The sequence below is a fragment of the Pelodiscus sinensis genome, chromosome 3 (assembly GCF_052426305.1).
Source record: "Pelodiscus sinensis isolate ZL-2025 chromosome 3, ASM5242630v1, whole genome shotgun sequence".
NCBI classification, from domain to species: domain Eukaryota; kingdom Metazoa; phylum Chordata; order Testudines; family Trionychidae; genus Pelodiscus; species Pelodiscus sinensis.
Genome location: NC_143054.1, coordinates 55,374,054 through 55,394,029, shown reverse-complemented (window position 1 = coordinate 55,394,029; position 19,976 = coordinate 55,374,054). Strand labels below are relative to the sequence as shown.

At 43.1% G+C, this 19,976-nt stretch overlaps 1 long non-coding RNA gene across 1 annotated transcript in view; it reads right to left on the bottom strand.

Annotated features, from left to right (window-relative positions):
• The window catches only part of LOC142827591 (uncharacterized), a 43,002-nt gene that overhangs the window by 10,874 nt on the left and 12,152 nt on the right, over window positions 1–19,976 (bottom strand). Inside the window, exon 2 of the long non-coding RNA XR_012902272.2 lies at window positions 3,454–3,642. This is a non-coding gene — a long non-coding RNA (uncharacterized LOC142827591). The remainder of the gene's footprint in view (window positions 1–3,453; window positions 3,643–19,976) is intronic.

Here is a 19,976-nt window from a genome sequence, read left to right as displayed (position 1 = left end):
AAGGCATCTTCTGTCAATTAGTAAGCTAAGCTCTAGGAAAAATATATTTTTATAGGCAAACCTGGAGACTCTTTATTGCAGTGGTCATTTTAAAACCCAGGATAACACTTTTGCTGCCTAAAGACCTACTCCCTAGCTGCTCTCAAGATATCATCAGTCCTGGTATTTACTAGATCTCTCTTGCTACTGGTACAGTGCGCCATGTGTACAGCGTTAATTTCTGCCAATTTCAGAGCCAGAGTGCGTGCAGAGAACACAGACAGCATCCTGACACACGAGAAAAAGAAATTGGGTAAATTGTCTATTTATGAGCTAAGGGGAAAAATAGCTTTTTCAGAGGAAAAAAAAATTGATAACTGAAGACAGAGCTTAAGATTTGGAAAGGCTATTATAGATAATCACAGGCAGGCTTGCTAAGCTAGTGAGGAGAGCTTTAAAATATGTTCACCAGGGCATTGTGACCTAAGGAGGAGGAGAGGCCTCCTGATTCACACGGAGAATGTCGGGCAACCAGTGAATTCTCTAAGGTACCTGTACAAGAATGCAAGAAGCCTGGGAAACAAATAGGAAGATTTGGAAGCCCTGGCAGAGTCAAGGAACTATGATATGATTGGAGTAACAGAGACTTGGTGGGGTAACTCTAATGACTGGAGCACTGTCATAGATTAGAGAAATGGTCTGAGGTAAATAGAATGAAGTTTAATAAAGACAAATGCAAAGTGCTCCACTTAGGAAGGAACGATCAGTTTCATACATACATAATGGGAAGTGACTGTCTGGGAAGGAGTACGGCAGAAAGGGATCTAGGGGTCATATTGGACCACAAGTAGAATATGAGTCAGCAGTGTGATGCTGTTGCAAAAAAAAAAAAAAAAAAAAAGTAAACATGATTCTGGGATGCATTAACAGGTGTGTTGTGAGCAAGACATGAGAAGTCATTCTTCCACTCTACTCTGCACTGGTTAGGCCTCAATTGGAGTATTGTGTCCAGTTCTGGGCACCACATTTCAGGAAAGATGTGGAGAAATTGGAGAGGGTCCAGAGAAGAGCAACGAGAATGATTAAAGGTCTAGAGAACATGACCTATGAGGGAAGGCTGAAGGAATTGGGTCTGTTTAGTTTAGAAATGAGAAGATTGAAGGGGGAACATGATAGCAGTTTTCAGATATCTAAAAGGGTGTCATAAGGAGGAGGGAGAAAACTTGTTCATCTTGGCCTCTGGGGATAGAAGAAGCAGCAATGGGCTTAAACTGCAGCAAGGGAGGTTTAGGTTGGTCATTAGGAAAAAGTTCTTAACTGTCAGGGTAGTCAAACACTGTAATAAGTTGCCCAGGGAGGTTGTGGAATCTCCATGTGTGGAGCTATTTAAGAGTAGGTTAGATAAATGTCTATCAGGGATGGTCTAGACAGTATTTGGTCCTGCCCTGAGGGCAGGGGACTGGACTCGATGACCTCTCGAGGTCCCTTCCAGTCCATGTATTCTATGGATGAGTATAAAATGTTCAGGAAGGACAATCAGGGAAAAAAGGTGAAAGGTGTATCATGTAGAAAAGAGCAATATGATCACTTAGAGCACCAGCATGAAACTGGAGCAAAGCCTGTTGAGAATCTTTGGTTTAAAATTAGAGGCGAGAGCAACAAGAGTGATGTGGTTGGCATCTGCTATAGAGCAGTAGCCCAGGTGAATGAGGTAGATTATTTAGAGAAAGCTGAGCATGCACAAGTCCATAGGACCAGATCCAATGCATCTGAAGGTGCTGAGAGGGATTGCCGATATGACTGCAATGCCATTGCTATTGTTTTTAAAAAAACTGAGATGGGGGAAATCCTGGACAATTGGTAAAAGGCAAATTTAGTGCCCATCTTTTAAAAAAGGGAAGAAGGAAAATCCAGGGAAATATAGACCAATCAGCCTCTGCTCAGTCCCTGAAAAAAAAAAATCATGGATCAGGTCCTCAAGGAATCCATTTTGAAACACTTGAATGAGAGAAAGGTGATTAGGGATCATCAACATGGATTCATCAGATGCAAGTCATGCCTGACCAACTTACTTGCCTTCTATGATTAGATAATTGGCTCTATGGATATGGAAAAAGTGATCAACATGATGCATCTTGACTTTAGCAAAGCTTTTGATATGGTCTCCCAGAGTATTCTTGCCAGAAACTATGGCTTGGATTAATGAAATATAAGTTGGACAGAAATTTGGCTAGATTGTCAGGTTCAATGGGTAGTCATCAACAGATTGATGTCTAGTTGGTAGCTGGTATCGAGTGGAGTGCCCTATGCCCTGAGGCTGATTTTATTCAACATCTTCTTTAGTGATCTGAATGAGGGGATGGATTGCACCCTCAGCAAGTTTGTGGATGACATTAAACTGAGGGGAGAGGTAGATATGCTGGAGGGGAGAGGTAGACTCCAGAGTGGCCTAGACAAATTGGAGAACTGGGCCAAAAGAAATATGAGATTCAACAAGAACAAGTGGAGAGTCCTGCACTTAGGATGGAAGAATCTCACACACTGCTACAAACTGGGAACTGACTGCCTCAGTGGCAGTTCTATATAATATATGGAGATATACCATCTCAGAGCTGGAAGGGACCTTGAGGGGATCATTGAGTCCAGTCCTCTGCCCTCACAGCAGGACCAAGTGCCATCCCTAACAAATGTGCTCCAAATCCTCAAGGATTGAACTCACAATGCTGGATTTAGCAGGTTAATGCTCAAACCACTGAGCTATCCCTCCCTCGCTACAGGGAAGGACCTGGGGATTACAGTAGACAGGAATCTGGATAGGAGGCAACAGTATGCCCTTGTTGCCAAAAAGGCTAATGGTATATTGGGCTGCATTAGTAGGCGCATTGCCAGAAAAATTGAGGGAAGTGATTATTCTCTCTCTTTGGCATTGGTGAGGCCACATCTGGAGTACTGCATCCAGTTTTGGGAGCCTTAGTACAAAAAGGATGTAGACAATGATTAGGATGCTGGAGCACATGACTTAAGAGAAGAGGCTGAGGGAACTGGACATATTTTCAGAAGAGAAGAATGGGGGGGGGGAGGGGAAAAGAACAGGATTTGATAGTCTCCAACTACCTGAAGAGGGTTCCAAAGACGAGTGAGCCAAGCTAATACCAATGATGGCAGAGGACAGACAAAGAAGCAATGATCTCAAGTTACAATGTGGGAGTGAAGGCTGGACATTAGGACAAACTATTTCACTGGGAGAATGGTGAACCACTGGAATGGGTTTCCTAGGGAGGAGTGGAATCTCCAACCATAGAGGTTTTTAAGGCCAAACTTGAGAAAGCCCTAGCTGGAAGGATTTGTCTGACATTGGTCCTTCTTTGAGAAAGGGGTTGGACCAGATGGCCTCCTGAGGTCTCTTCCAATCTTTATCTTTATAATTTGTGATCACATTGTGTATCTGACAACTTCCATTTCAGATATACTTACTGTTTGCATTCACTACCACTGCAGGGGTTTGACGCACAGATGATCTGTCCCATGATCCATGAAGCAGTGCTGTTTACTGCTAGTTTGAACCTTCCAGTCTGTTTATAGCAGTGTGATTGAAAATCATCCTCAGCACAATAAAACCCAAGCAAGAGCCTTTCACAGCTTTCAGTTGGCCACTGGAAGAGACTATGAAACCAAAGGTTGCTTACCAAAGAACACACAGACACACAACAGGCAGAGCTCCTATGTTCTTTATAAGGCCCCACCAGTTCTAACACCGGTCTTAGAACCTGTGTTTCTGAAATGACATCATTGCACACTAACCTGAAGCTTGGACAGCAAAACCAAAAATTAGATATTAGCCCCTTCTCTCCAAAGCTGAGGGAAGCTATTCCCCCAGTAATAAATCAATGGTTTACAAGCTGGCCCAAAGTTAGCACCAATTGTTTGAATGTAAAAGACAGTGTGGGGGAGGATCTCAAATGCATCTACTTTCTCCAAGTGATCATTTGCCAGCTGAGAATTAATAAAATGCATCATGTTCTGGCCACACCATTGTCTATTTGAGATTTGCAGCCAGTCTCTAACTTACCGTGGATCATTCACAGAATCTTTACTAAGTATTTAAGAGCATCCTCTGTTATCATAGGCTTGGAAAGTGCCTCATATCAGAACAGAACACAACATACATCAATGAAGACTGTCTTGCATATTAGATAAATGTATCACTACTAGTAAAGATAAAGATGTTGTTTATTAGTTACACTTGTTGGTTGTAAAACATTGCTTATACAGCATGCTATTGCAATGAGGGAGACATCGTCAGAGACGCCTTTAGTGAGGGGTACTGACAGTTTGGGTACGTCCAGATTGTGTTGCTACTTCTGGTATCCTGAAATATCAACACCGCATCTTTAAAAGCCCCGCTATTTGCTAAAATAGCAGGTGTGCTATTCTGGCATCCCTGTAACCCTCGTGGAATGCTGCTATGCTGATTATTTTCAGGAATAACGGCATTGCACAAGAGGGTTTTTCTTGCGCAAGAAGGGGCAGTGTAGACAGCTCCTTCTGGCGCAAAAGCCTCTTCCGCAAAATGGCAGCTCATTAGATATGCAAATGAGGCTCGGTGATATGCCACGCTTAGCCTCATTTGCATATCTCTGGCACAAGATCGCGCCAGTGTAGACATAGCTATGGTTCCTGACCCTTAACTCTGACCTTCAATACTGTTCCTGTCCTCTGATTCCAGCTGTGAGCACTAAACTTGTCTGCCTTTGTGTTGATTACTAGGCAAGACTGCCCATATTCCAGTTTGATACACCAACTAGAAGGCACGGACAGGACCAAAAAGTACAGCAGCAGAATCTAAGACATTTTCCAAACATCCTAATCAGGCCCTTGGATACAACATTAGTATCAAAACACATGTATCACATTTCATCAGTGTTCATTTTATTAGTAGCCAATATTTCTGATATCAACAGTCACAATGGGTTCTAACTCCTACAATATTAAATGTATCAAATCATATATGGCTTTGAACACTCATATGCATGCATTCAAATAAATGAAGTCATTAGAAATAATAATTGTGTTGAATAAGACCACTTCCCCTACTGAATATTTTGTTTTCAGTTTAGATGATGTAAAAATCAAATCATGATAGCTTACATTAATCTTCTAATAATGGTTTTTCACTGCTGCAAGCCCAGAATGAAGCCAACCAACAACAACATTTTAAAATCCCTCCTCACACACCCCTTTATGCTTGTTTTTTAATTTAAATTCAGGTAGGACTTGCAGATTTTAGTCAACGGAGAAAGAGCATATTTTGAAGTGGATGCTATCTATGGTAAAGAAAAAGATACTGACCTAGAATGGTTGAATTAGACGTCTGGGTGAATTAGTTCATTGGCAATAGATTTGCTCAAGTAAAACTCCCTCAATCATATGAACACACTGTACCCACTTGCAGGAAATGAAAAGAAACACTCAAACAGGAAGCCTGTAATCCTCTAGCAAAATCAATTATTTTCTGCCCCACTACTGCTATTACCAAAGAGGTGTCAAGAAGACATATTGAAGCATCTCCAGAGATACAGCCTGCTGGGAAACTGAATTTCAGCAGCTATGCTACTTCAAGCTTTCTCTCTGTGATTATGAGATGAATAATGAGGTGGTTTTGGTGACCATTTAATAGGGTGTATTTTTAACTTTTTAATACCCCTTTATTACATAAAAAAGGAAACCATTAAAAATAAATAGACTGCATGACAAACTAAACTATTATATACTTGAGTGGCACTCATATGAGAACTCTGTCAGTTGATATTTCTAATAAATGGTTAGACTATCTGGAACAGCAGACATCCACTGTATATTATGAGGTCTAGGTGAAGACTCAGGTATTATAGGCATGTGCCTGGGGCACCTGCTCATGAAGTCAACCTTAGGTTTCATTTTTAAAAAAACTTCAGCTCTCACAATTAAAAAAAAAAAAAAAAAAAAGAGCTTGAAAATGTAACCAAAGTATAACTAATGCAGTTGTGTCTGCCTGGTTCTGCAGAGAGCCTGAAATAGCAGCTTCAGAGGCACTGTTCACCCCTCTAACTCTGATTTAATTTTGAAACTACTTCTCTAGTGTAGGGCACTCTTGTCAACACTGCCCCAATTGAGGCACGTGAGTGAGTGTGTGTAACCAACATACCTACTGGGTGTGGTTCATGGGCCCATGTAGTGGCACTTAGACAACTTACAGAGAGAAATAATGAGTTCTCTACAGCCATAGCTGAGAGCCAGCTGGCTTTATAGCTCAAGTAGTAGAGGTTCATGCACTAAGTTCCAGAGGTCCCAGGTGTGGTTCTGCCTGTTAGTGTTACATGTGCATGGAGGAGGGACACCAGGACCTCATTGCTGCCAACCCCGTGTCTTTTTGATAGAGTCTTGGTAAAATCACCTGACTCCTACCTCACTCTGCCTGGCTGAGTTGTTCCAAGCCCTTCTGTAGGCAGTGGTCTGTGGTAGCAGGCTCTACCAAGCAAAAGTAGGGCCACATCTCAGATGCTCCCTGGGAGGAAGGTGGGTGTTAGAGCTCTCGATTGCTTTAATCCAACCTCAAATAATACATGGAGAGGATATCCTAGTAACATGTTTTGTGTGTTACCGACCTATGCCTTGATTGTTTCCCACTATCTTGGTTTCATGTCTTCTGAGCTATAAATGGGGATTTATGGTAAATTTGTTTTCATTAAGTAAAATTCTGTAAAAAAGTTATCTAGGTTAAATTCCTCCTGGTGCAACTTCACAATCAACTGCCTTCCAGGGAAATAAGCCAGAGATGTGGCAGGGTTTTTATGGTTAGTCTAGTCTTTGATATTGAATTTTTAAAATTCTCATATCTTATCCTTTTCATTCTGCTTTGCTGCCTGTATGAGAAAGTATCTTGTGGAATTCATCAGGGTATCATGCTTAACAATGCATGAATGTAAGATGATGATTAAGGAGTTGAAAGGGATGATTTTTCCTATAACTCTTCCCACAAAAGCAGCTATTCTATAAAAGAATTATAACAAAGTCAACAGAAGCTTTCAGATTCAGACTATAGGGAACATTATTATGCCCAGTATAAGATAACAGGATAAATAAACTGAACATTGATTTCAGTGGGATAATGTTGCCTGAAGAGGAGATAAGAATTAGATGGAGTATATTGCCTTTTTAAAAGGGCTTATTTTTTAGAAATGGAAATACTTATATCAGACTCATGTGTTGTGTCAAGGCTGTTCCCCACTTGGGCACAGGGTCACAGATTCCCTGTCCTTGGGTGGTATACTTCTACCACCCAAATGCAAAAACCCCTTTGGGAACACAGGAAAATGCATTTTGTAATTTCTTCGCCTGGAGTACCTCCAAGTTCTTTAACCCTTGATGTTGGTCTTTATTACACTTTGGAATAAAGAAAATTGCATCCTTTCCCTTCTGACTGTACTGCAAAAGCAAGATGTAGTCAAGTCATGATTGGGAGTACATTTTAAGAATATGGATATAAGCCTGGCATGAACAGTGAAAGAAAACAGAAGTAAGGAACAGAGGTTACCAATGGAGAAAGCAGAAGCTCAGAAGTGGCCTTGCAAATAACGTAGTTAGTAGGTAAAGAAAACAAGAGTAATGTGTGGTAAGCTTTCAGCTGCAACTTTTCTTACTAGCATACTTTCCAGCTTGTGGACAGTTCATGCTCTGTACAAGGAGTGGTTACAAAAATTAGACCAATCAATGCGTGTGATATAATGTATTAATCAATAATATTGAGAGTAAGTGTGTATATATGTAAGCTGATTCATATGTAGTGTGTTGGGTGGGTGGAACATCCTGATTAACTCAGCTGTAATTTTACTGTATGCCAATAAAGAAAACTCAGTGATGAGTTAGGAGTTGCAGTGACTGGATGCAGTATTCTCCCAGAACTGAAGGAGGTGTTATGGATAAGGTCTCAGAGGGAATCCCAACAAAGTACATCATGGATCCTCAGGTGAGCTGAAAGACTTGCTGGGCAACATGGGCAAAGTGTGGGGAGGGATCTAGCTCTGCACTCCTGGAAAGGGTATTCTTGGGCAGACGGGGCCAGCTGGCCTGAGTGTGCTGTGACAGCCCCCCTCAACCCTCAAAGCTGCTAGGACTGTGCCACATGCCATTCCAGAGATGGTTTAAAGAGCTCAGGGCTCCTACTGCCACTGCTTCTGAAGCAACATTGGCATGGGCTGGCAGCCCTGGTCCCTTTAAATTGCTAGGCTGCGGGACAACTGCCCACTTTGCTCTTGCCTGTCGACAGGCCTGTAGATCCTAGCAAATGCCCCTTCTTGGCTACCTACTACAATTGCTATGAGGGGAATCCAAGCCTTTATGCTCTCGATTCCTAGAGGGTATTTCAAGCTCCTAATCCTGAGTGAAGCCCAGCTACTGCTCCAATCTCAGCTGTTCTAGGCACACTCTCAAGTTCAGACCTTTTATCTGGTAATCTTCCCATCCAGGTGTTGGAATCCACTATCCAATTGTCTAGTCCCACTGGGTATGGCACTGACCTTTCAGACCTTGCCAATATTCAAAACTGATCCCAGAACTCCACCCCAAAAGCGTAAAGCTTCTGGTTTACAATTTAACTTACTCAATACCACACAATAGTTGCAAAGCAGTTAGTCAACACACACACACACACACACACACACACACACCCACCCCCACCCCCCTCCGTCTATCTACCTTATGCTCTTTAATCATGTAAATCACAGGAAAGTGCAGATCATACAAAATTAAAAACATCCAAAATGCAATGTCTCTCACTAGATCAGCGCTCTCTAAGAAAATCATCTGTGCTCCATCTATCAGGCAAGCAGAGTCTACCACCCACTTGCCTATCACGGAACTGTGTAATTCTCATTAAGTACCTTTAAGTTTGCACCAGCATGTCAGATTGCTCTATAATTTCTCTGGTGCCAACCCCTTAATTGTGCAAAACTAAATGTGACCATTCGTGCCTATGGAATCTGGATTTTGATATCTGCATGTCATTTGTTATTTTTCTGTTAGCTATTTTGCATTTATGCATGAGATTTACTATGTATTTATAGCCCTGGAAGGATACACAAAATGGTTTTCTTCTGTGGTATGTGGTAAGTTGCCAGAGAGCAAACTCAGCATTTGATTCCTTTTTCTTTCCACATCTATGAGTAAAGGATCGATTCTTAACTTTTGCATGACTGTTCACTGTTTCCAGCAGTTTATAGATTTTACTGATATTGTGTTCTACATTGCCCATTAGATTCAAAACTCCCTCCAGAATTCTGACATGTTCAGAACAGCAAGATTGGCCTTTAGCTAGAATTTATTTTTTTAGTATGGATGTTTGTGGTTGAGCAACAGTCACTGTTAGTCTTTGATACTGAGGATCATCATGCAACAAAGAAAGAAGTGTTTATAAGATCAGAAATATTCTGAATTCATTGGCTCCAATTAATTTGAGGATTCATGAAAAAAAAAGTCAAAACTATATACTGTCCTAAATGTGAAAACAACAACAACATTTTTCATTGATTAATGTGGAATAAAATTCATTGGCTTAGGAAAACTTCAATAATGGTCACTAGTGGAGACTTCTTGGAATTATCTTTTTTGGGTCATAATTTTTAAACATAAAAGGTTCCTTTCATCCCATTAGATAAATTATATGAACCATGATTATCTAGTATAAGCTACCAATACCTGAGCTAGCCTTCAAAGTCATTATTTGCAATGTTCTTCTCATCTATTCTAGATTATATTTGTTTGGTAAACTTATGGAATAACTATCCACTTTTACTTTGTACATTGTTTAATTTTCTTGACCTTTAGAACAGTAGTAGAAACTTAAACAACAAAAGGTCTGGTAGCACTTTATAGACTAACTCGGGCTACCCCCTGAAGCTTCAGAAGAGTAGAAGTTAGCTAACAAGATTTTTCAACCATCCTTTGTTTCCTAGCTTTGATTTTCTGGTATTTTCCTCTCAATTTCAGCTGTGGGTGTTTTCTAGCATTTTCTCTTTCCATTTGTATTTTAGTTTCTGAAATTCTCTGTGTAGTCTTGATTTAGAAGTAAACAAATTACTCTCCTTGGGACCATTTTATTGTTTAACTAGATCTACACTACACGTTTTTCGACAGAAAATATGCTAAGTTACGACATTAGCATACTTTTTGCCATTTCTTTTTGTGCAAGGGGTTTTTGCGCAAAAAGCAGCAGTGTGGGTATTCCCTTTTTGTGCAAAACCTCCATTTTGCACAAGATCCTTATGTCTGTCCTGGAGAGGCATAAGGAACTTTGTGCAAAATGGAGGTATTGCGCAAAAAGGGAACACCCACACTGCTGCTTTTTGCACAAAAATCCCTTGTGCAAAAAGAAACAGCAGAAAATATGCTAATGATGTTGCAACTGATGCTAATGAGTCCCTCATTAAGTCTTTTTTGGCAGAAAATATGCTATAGTGTAGACATAGCCTTTTGGTTTTTCCCTTCTGCTACTTAATTATATTAAATATATGTTATTAACCATGCTACAGCAGATTTGAAGGCTTCATCACAAGTGAAATCCACAAAAATGCCTGGCAATCTTATGGCTATGTAATACTAGGGGAAGCCAAAATTTTAAAACCTGGGAGCCTAAAGCTAGGAATCATAAATATTTTCAAAGTTGCTAAACACCTGCACTTCCCATTGACTTCAGCAGAAGCTGGGCTTCCTCAACCCCTCTACCCAGTCAGACCATTTCTCCCGGTATCTAAATAGGACTTCAGATGCCTGACATTAGGCACATATATTTAAAAAAAAAGTTGCCTTAATCTGCAGGAAAAAGCAAACAACTGCTTTATGAAGAAGCTGAACTCAATAATATGAACAAGGTCGAATCACTCTTCAACTACATTCATACAATTCAGCCAGCAGGAATGACCAAAAAATAAACACCCGACTGAAAACCAACAAAAACCTCACAGATAATTGTAATTTTTTCCCCAATAATGGTGATGCAATCTCAGGGCAGGACACTGACCCAGCTATTTCCAATGTTCAGTTAACACTCTTAGGAAGTCACGTACGTTACAAAGAACACTTCTAAATTTGTATGCTCTAAATTCCCAGGAGTGTAAAAGAAAAGTTAGGGAAACATTTATCCCCCCCCCATAGTATTTGGAGTATGTCCTCTTATTTCTAACTTTTCTGGTGCTTATCGACAACTGAGTAGAATGTAGGAAGCCCCCCCCCAAAGAGGGAGACATTTTTGGAAGGAGATGAAAACATCTTCTGGAACCATTACAATCTGTAAGCACTGTACTTTACGTCACCAAAGCATCAGCTTTCAAAACTTTTTATAGCCTTTAAGTAACTAAGCTTTTCTTTTGTAGTTGGCCAAAAGAATTACAGCTTGCTTTGTAAATGCCATCACCCATGCATTTCAACAGCATGTTAATTTTTCTCCTAACAAAACTAGCTGATTTAAAACTCAAACTAAACTATGCAGTATATTGCTATTTTAGCAGTCCCTAGCCAGATGAAGGACTTATGATAGAGATTTGTTTTCATTAAAGGAGGTTTCCTTCCTTCTCTTGGGAACCACACAGCACTATGAATTATTATTGTCTATCACTATAGAGTTTTGCCTTAGGCTACAATACTTTGACAATCAGCCCACCCAAATAGCTGGTCCAGGTGCTGAACAGATGTATTGGGGTGAGTGAGAAGCAAATCCCCTGCTCAGCCATGAAACAACTGCGGAGGCACTCCACAGAATTACTTTAGGCCAATAGCTGAAGAAGGCTCAGCGGTCCCTCTCCTCTAACCCTCTCCAACCACACAATGGCAGAACAGAGACTGCACAGTGGTGTATCCCCTTGCACTTGTTCCACCTTCACCTGCTTTCTGTGACTAGTCACTGCCTAACACTACACTGGGAGTGTGCATTCCTCCCCCTAACCCTTTCATGAAGCAAATCTGCACTGATAAAGCTGCAGGGTGACCTACAATAGCTGCAGAGATGGCAGGGGCTGGATTTTAAATCTTTAGGGTGCTTTGCCTTATCATGATCTCAGAAACTAAAGATTCTTTCTTCCTCCCCAATCCTTGGAGCTAGCACCTTGTCGCATGGCTATATTTGAAGGATCAAAGAAATCTGCTTTTCCATCTTGTTCTCTTTTAAATTGCCATTGTAAGGTGTTGGGGGGCAAAGTTTATGGTCTTTCTTCTTAGACACACACACACACACTTACTTTGACTCTTATTCTTAGAATTATTCCTGTCATACTAGCAACCCAATTTTCAGATGTCCTCAACTGAACTCATGACTGAATATTGAATTTAGTCACTTACCAGAACTTTGGGTATCCAAGTTTTTTGTTGTTAATGTCTGTAATGTAGAACAAGGATCACTCTCCACTGCTCCTTCCCTCTTTACTTGTGCAACCACATTCACAGTCATGAAGTTATCACTATGCAGATACTTTTTTTCCTTTAAGTTTAAGTTTAACATGCTCAGAGAAGTTTACCTCAAATGGCCTCCTATTCCTGGTAAATAATTCTTCCAGGCTGCATTGCATTGAAAAAGCTTGGATAAGAAATGTTGAACTGTGATGTCTAGAATCCATCAACTGTACAGCAGAGAACATGGCCAACGCATAGTTATATTAGCTTAGGGAGCTGAGAGATGTGGCTCAATTTCAGCAGTAATTTAGACGACATTGGAAGCCCATAGAAACAGTGACGGTGTTTCTGATGATTCACTGAAAGATTATCCAATGTAATAGTGACCTTTAAAACTGACCAAAACCCACAAGGCCTTAAAATACTTTCCTACATTTGCAAGCAACACAGAGAAAACAATGGTACATACAATCCAAAAGCCATGATCTTTTATCAGATTAAAGAGTACATACAACAATCAGTCTAAGACTGTAGGGACTCATTTAAGAGGCTAGTACTTGAATTTGTTCAGGGCAGTAAATATTTTAGTGCCTCCTGGCCACGGTTTCTAGTCAGTCATACCTCTCCAAGATTCTGATTTTCCAGGTAGTTCATGAGCACATGCTTATCAGGTAGTCAACTAGTTGCTTACATCCATACTCCGGATACAGATCTGGCAGGGTGTGATAGAGGAGCATCCTTGGCCCCACAGTGGTCTAACTACAGGCAGTCCCCAAGTTACGCGGATCCGACTTATGTCGGATCCGCAGTTACGAACAGGGCTTTTCTCGCCCCAGAGGATGGGAGCGGCAGGACGCCCAGATGCACCGCGGTCCGCCGCCCCCATCCTCCGGGGCGAGAAAAGCTGCTCCCCGTCTCCCTGGACTGCAGGAAGATGGGGAGCAAAGCCTTGGAGCACGCCCACAGCGGGACAGCCCAGGCGCGCTAGAGCTGTTCCCCTGCGGGCATGCTCCGTGGCTTTGCTCCCCGTCTCCGGCAGACCAGGGAGATGGGGAGCAAAGCCTTGGAGCACGCCCGCAGCAGGACAGCCCAAGCGCTCCTGGGCTGTCCCCCTGCGGGCGTGCTCCGTGGCTTTGCTCCCCATCTCCCTGGTCTGCTGGTCAGGAGACGGGGAGCAAAGCCACGGAGCATGCCCGCAGGGGGACAGCCCAGGAGCGCTTGGGCTGTCCTGCTGCGGGCGTGCTCCAAGGCTTTGCTCCCCATCTCCCTGGTCTGCAGGGGGGGGTGCAGCTAGTGCCCCCCCCAGCAGACCAGGCTTTTCTTGCCTACCCCTGGGGTAGGGCAGCTGGGGGCTGCCAGGTTGGTCCCGCAGCGCCGCTCTGGACCAACCCGGCAGCACCCCAGCTGCTCTGCCCCAGGCATCCCCAAGTCAGCCGCTGCTGAAACTGACCAGCGGCTGACTACAGGAAGCCCGAGGCAGAGTTGCTCTGCCCCAGGCTTCCTGGAATCAGCCGCTGATCAGTTTAATCAGCAGCTGACTTGGGGACGCCTGGGTTTCTTAAATTGAATCTGTATGCAAGTCAGAACTGGCGTCCAGATTCAGCCGCGGTTGAAACTGATCAGTTTCAGCAGCGGCTGACGACAGTTCTGACTTACATACAGATTCAACTTAAGAACAAACCTACAGTCCCTATCTTGTACGTAACCCGGGGACTGCCTGTATATGAAGGCCTTGAAACAGAGGCATGGGGAAAAAAAAAAAGTCACACCCTTAGTTTCTCAAGCAGAAGGCCCACTGGAACATGGGGGAAAACTTATCCCTACTGAGTAAGGCTTAATGATTCCATTTGATTCCAATCTGTTGCTCTGCTGATGCAATCCTGCATTCCATTGACATTTGACTATGTGTTTCAGCCACAACGTAGCCCCTCTTCTGTTGTCCAGATGTTTCAAAAGGGACGTGTGACAATATACACTGAATTTCTTAAACACAGAAAATGTGTTTCTATAGCAACTTGACACATACGAGTCCTTATTTTCTGAATGTCATTTTAGAAACTGATTGCAGTTGCCATAACAGCACAAGGCAGCATAAACATTGTTATTGAAGCTCAGCACAGACATTGCAAAGCCATAACCCACGTTTCCATTACATAGGGCAGCTAGGGAACATTGCAAGCGATAAAGTTCTGCCAAAGAGATTTAGAGCAGCTAGTTTTTGTAACAAATTAAATAAAGTTTGATAAAAAAAGATGAACACTAAGCAAGTGTTAAGGTATTTACTTAAAAGTATTAATAGAATGAGGACATACTTAGGAACACATAGGGAATGTTTAAACCAGTAATAATTTCAGTACCAATGGCCAAGGCAGCTGCTGGCTGGCAACAGCAGATGAGTTCTGTCCCCATCTTTTCCGCTGGCTTCTTGGATACATGTGATCCATTCTTTGCCAAGTGCTTCTATATCACAAGATTAAAATTGCTGGAGAAGTGGAAAGTACTATTGTTATCACCATATTTTTGGAAAAAGTATGGCAGGTAGTGAGTGATGGGGTGGTGTGCTCAAAAGTAGAACATATGGGAAAGAGCAGGAAAGGAGTGAAGTGTGTGCTGAGATAAATGGTAGGCTGGAGGGGGAAACTAGAGGACACAGTAAGTAGCAGTGGTGAAGCTGTGTAGGGGAGGCTGAAAGTGAAGTTGTATTACTCTGAAAGAGTGCTCTTATTGAGAAAAGAAGGTCATTCTCCGACAATTTTTTTAAATAAAACTTTTAGGGGAAAACAAGACTAAACCGCCCTTTAATATTTATATTTTAGTAGGCTTGGGAGTTAAAATACCTACCTTGCTATGCTAAGGACAGTTAAATTGAGTTAATGCTACAGTACTATTATAAGCTTGCTGCTTTAGTAAGGTTCACATGGAGAGAGAGGATAGCAATGTTGTGTGCTCAAGTGCTAGGAAATGACCGCAAATGAAGAAAACTATGGCTCTAATATTAAAAGTGTCAGAGGAACTGTACATGGAGTTCCACATGATATTAAGAACATAAGAATGGCCATACTGGTTCAGACCAATGGCCCATGTAGCCCAGTATCCTGTCTTCCGACAGTGGTCAATGCCATATGCCCCAGAGGGAGGGAACTCAACAGGTAATCCTCACATGATCCCTTCCGTGTCACCCATTTCCAAACAAAACATGAATGCTGCTGTTACAGGAACCCTAACCCTCCAATCACCATCTTAATATTAGTAAATAAGGAGGTCATTTCCTTGTGTTTTTCTTCTAGCTAGCTAATATCCTAAGCAGCAACAGGGTTTTTTTTTTTGAGCTGTCTTATGAATACCCTAATTCACACCATGGCTGAGCTTCTTCAGAGATTAGGGATGCAAGCGACTAGTTAGTAATTGGGTAGTGACTCGACTAGTCACTTACTCCCTTGCTGCCTCCATCAGAGGTGCAGCAAGCGGGGCGGGGAGCAGGATCCAATGCTGGGGGGAGCTGGCTCAAAAGCCAGCTCCCCCCAGCACCATCTGGGGGACCAGGGGAGGCAGAGGCATAGCAGGGAGCAGATGAGAGCCGGGACTTAGTTGATTCCCAGCTCACACCTGATCCCAGACGCTGTCTGAGCATGAGTTGGGACAACTGATTCCCGGCTCACATCCAGTCCCCCACTCCGCCCCGCTACACCCCTGCCTTTTAAATGTATTAAGAGTCTGGCGGATCTTAATACAGTTAAAAGGCAAAGCTGCAGCAGGGTTAGCTCCTGAAGCTAATGGAAATTCCATTGACTATTTGATTAGCTGATTACATGCAATTTAACATCCCTATCCCAGATGTGCTGTTTTTGTGCCTGCTCATTAGGCAACAGTGTCTAGCATTGGGATATTTTATAACCAAGTATTCACCCATCAAAAATAGAAGGGATAGCTCAGTGGTTTGATCATTAGCCTGCTAAATCCAGGGTTGTGAGTTCAATCCTTGAGGGGGCCATTTAGTGATCTGGGACATGTCTCTCAGGGATGGTATTTGGTCCTGCCATGAAGACAGGGGACTGGACTCAATGACTTCTCAAGGTCCCTTCCAACTCTATGAGATATAAATATATATGGAGCTATACCTAAGACAATTTGTAATTCTTAGTGACCTGTCATTAGAATGTTAGTGCTGCCTCTTGAAAGAAAAATCTCTTCTCTAATGCACTCAGGGCCCATCATGAGAGGTGGAATCCCTCAAGGGACTTTAGGGGCTACAAGGCTTAGCTTTTGCCATGCCTAACTGTAAGAGTACCAGAGAAATCATGGGGAAAAGATTGTAATCACAAAGCCTACTTAGATGCCTAGGGGAGCTTCATGCAATGGGGTGAGCTAGATCCTTAGAATGTGATCCACACAGACACCACAGTAGGAGGGGAGCTGCCTAAACTAGTCAGTGGGCTCTATGCATGAGAAGGACATGTTCTGAGCCTCTCCTTTCTGGAGTTTGGGGCTGCACACAGATGCCTTTCTGCTTAGCTATCCAGGAATGGGAACCCGTCAGGCAATTTAGGCACCTAGCATGTTTCTGATGGGAATGAGTTAGGCACCTGCCACACTGCATAGCAAGAGGAAGAAGCAGTGTGGATCTCAGGGAAGGAGCATAACTCACGCATCTTTAGGAACACAGGCCTATACAGCATATTGCAAGCAGGGACTTCTTTTCCAGGCTAGAGGATTATCACTAGGAATGAAAAGAGCAGCTCTCATTTTAGAGAGTCTGCACCGTGAGACTGGGGTGAGCACCACACACAGTTCCAGAAAAGTGGAGTTTTGCATCTCAAAAGTTCTGCAGCCACTGCTTGTCACCCCAGATCTGCATAGTGATGCAATCCCACCACCCAGTGTTTGTTTCTGATCTCAAAAACTGACAGTCCATCATGTCAAGCTGCTTCACAAATGCCAACTGCAATCAAGGGTTGTTTCATTCTATGGCACAAAGCAAGGCAGATTTCAAGGTATCATCATCAGAGTTGCAGCTCATGAAATACTGCAGGAGCAGAGCATTGTGGGAACACAATCCATCACAATATTGGGGAGCAGTGCAAGATTTGTGCTGACAGATGTGGCGGGTGCACAGATTTCAGGAGCTGATTAGTAATGTACTAGAAAATGCACTGAATTGTAGGAAATCATGGGATGCTGAACCTGATCCTGAAGCACCCTGTTGTAGATGGTGGGGAGTGCATCCATGGTGCACTGCTCTGTGTTGATGCAAAAGCTGCTACTGTGAACATGCTCTGCTGACACAAGGAGCACAGTTTGGACATGCAGCAGTAGTTTAATTATAGTGGAGGCTTGTAGTACATTGGCACAGTTGTCCCTCCCCTTCTGGCTCCAAGGGAGGCCACACTGCCTCCATACGTCACCAGAATCATGGTCTACAGTTTGGAGATTGGCAGAGTAAGCACAGCATCCTAGCCTTTGTAACAAGGATCACTCCCGAAGACAGGAGGCCCTGGATCCCTATTCAGGGGGGTGCATGAGAAAGTACTGGTCACATGAGCAAGCACTGCTCACAGGGAGGCCACACCACCTTTGGGTGTATCGCTATATAACTTAAGTCTACTGAACTTTGTAGTTTAGACAAGGCCTTTAGACTAGGGTGGGGAGATGGTCACCCTGGAGGCAGGATGTCAGGGAGGAAATGCAGATTTTCCAGACTCCACTGAGTGTCAACCCCAAACCCTAACGGTGGAGGAATATCCCACCACTGGGTCACTGGGGATCCTCCTGCAACACACTGACTGGCTGGCAAGCCACACCACCAACTAAAACCCATAGGCTACTTCCTACCTGAGCTCCAGATCAGACTCCTTAGGATCATCTGGGTATTCAGCTGCTAGTAGTGCTCTCGCTCCTCCAGTTCATCTTGGTATTCAGCCACCAATAGCTTCAGCTCCTCCTCCTCAGCGTCAGGCCTTTCCAAGTCCAGGGTGCCTAATGGCTCAGCAGCAGCGATCAAGGCACATCTGTCTCCTTCCCTGACTCAGCCTCAGCTGAGCTGGGTACTCCATCATTTGTACTTCCTGTCCCACCCCCACAACTTCCAGTGGGAGGGCTGAGCCTGGCTAAACTCTGCCCACACTCAGTGGAGCAGAGAGAGTGGTTCCTCCCTTCTGGCTCACAGGGAGGCCACACCACCTCACCTATGGGTGTATCGCTATATAACTTAAGTCTAATGAACTTTGTAGTTTAGACAAGGCCTTAGACTAGGGTTAAGTGCATGAGTATCTTCATGGATCTGGGAAAAAGAGCTTACTCTGAAGATCTCATCTTCACTTCAGTGGGAACATTACATTTTGAATAGATTTTCTTACTTAGATCCAAAACCATAATGAACTCTGCATTGGCACAGGTGTCTACCTACCTGCACTGTGCTCATCGCAAAGCCAGGATCTAAGTGAGAATCTCTTCAAAATGGAGTGTTACTAAATGTAAGGGTTAGTGGGTGAACTCAAATCAACTTTCTCTGAAAACTCAGTGACTTCTCTTCCAAAGCAAATTCATTTCCAAGGCGCGTCATCTTTCTACCCTAAGCCTTTTGCCCTGTAGAACTGTTAAAGCAAACCCAACCTTTACTTATAATTGGAAAGTATTTGACCTTTCCCTCGCCACTTAAAAAATGTTTCAAACTATTTGTGCTCAAATGTTCAATTTCAGATGAGACTAAGCACGTGAGGCAGTAAGTAATACAGCATCCACAGACTCTGTAAAGGTATTTTTGGTTATGGTAAACATGGAATGGAATGACAACCACTGGGAGGGAGTGTTGAGGCTTCCCAGCTGGAGGGGGCGTTGTTCTGGGGCCTGGTTGATTATAGTCCATTCCTGGAACATAATGATTTCATTCAGGTGTTCCAACTTGAGTTACTATTTTTTACAAGGAAGTGGAGCTGGGGATACTGGGTATTGCTGCAGTGGCCCTCATGGAGCACTTACCATACATTGCAAGCACCATGCTCCTGGGGACTGGATCCTTGGAATAAGGGAACAAAGTGAGGGGTGATACAATGTAAAATTTCCAAGTGAGAAGCTTGGTTGTAGCAGCAGCTTTATATAGGACATCTAGGGTTGTCATACAGCCCCAAATAAACTGATATTGCTAAAAGTAATACATAAACAGCAAAGAGGGATTAGAATGGGACGATTCATGCAGGTAAAGCACATGCATAGGTATCTGAATATTATTTTAGGCCTATAGCAGTTCTCAAACTGAGTCAGGATCCTGAAGTGGATCTTGACCTCTTTTTAATGGGGTCAACAGGGTGAGCATTAGACTTGCTGTTACCTAGGGATGAAGTTGAAGCCTAAGCTGTACCCCTACCCAGGGGAGTGGTGGTTGGACTGTGGCCCTCTCTTCCCCTACCCTGGGTGATGGGGCTCAGGCCGTGTCCCATTCCTCCCCTTCCCAGCAGAAGGGCTCAGGCTCCACCTAGGGTCATGTAGTAACTGTTGTCTGAAACGGGTCATGGTATAATGAAGTTTCAGAACCTCTGACCTACAGCAATAAGACACAATGGGAAAAACAAACACAAAACACAACA